This window comes from Odontomachus brunneus, unplaced genomic scaffold (genome assembly GCF_010583005.1).
Source record: "Odontomachus brunneus isolate Ranch 3 - 2012 unplaced genomic scaffold, Obru_v1 Obru_scaffold_211, whole genome shotgun sequence".
Lineage (NCBI taxonomy): Eukaryota > Metazoa > Arthropoda > Insecta > Hymenoptera > Formicidae > Odontomachus > Odontomachus brunneus.
In genome coordinates, this window is record NW_022639661.1 from 439,727 (window position 1) to 440,299 (window position 573).

Consider the following 573-nt stretch of genomic DNA (forward strand, 5'->3'; position numbering starts at 1 on the left):
TTTCGTTACGTTTCAGCAAAGAATCGCAGGCATCAATTCGGTCCAAAAGGTTCTTTTGCGTCAATTCGTGTGGCACCCATACATCGAGCTTCTTCTTGAGACCAGCCTTATGCAAATGGTTCCAAACGGTTTTCTGGCTAATCTTCAGTTCCTGGGCAATGGAATAAGTGCTCACATGCCGGTCCGACTCGACGATTTCCATGATTTTATCGACATTTTCGACGATTGGTCTACCAGAGCGTGCCTCATCTTCGACGTCCATATTACCAGAACGGAATCGTTGGAACCACCGCTTTGCTGTTGCACTCGATACTGTATTGGATCCATAAACAGCACAAATTTTTTTGGCCGCCTGTTCCGCCTTTACACCTTGGTCGTAGTGGTACTGAAGAATGTATCGAATTTTCTCTTTTTTTACCTCCATTTTGGAACGCTGTAACACACAACTGGCTTGACCAAACACAAAACTGTCACAGAACTTTTTTTGAAGCGTAATGTCACCTTTAAATCGCCGTATAGTATGACCCGATGCGATGTATACATCGTGAGATATGGCTCACTAAAGACATCTAG

The 573-nt window shown here is 44.0% G+C and overlaps 1 protein-coding gene across 3 annotated transcripts in view; it reads left to right on the plus strand.

Annotated features, from left to right (window-relative positions):
* LOC116852292 (calcium release-activated calcium channel protein 1-like) overlaps window positions 1-573 on the plus strand; it is a 143,377-nt gene that overhangs the window by 60,137 nt on the left and 82,667 nt on the right. The gene's annotated exons all lie outside the window — the stretch shown is intronic.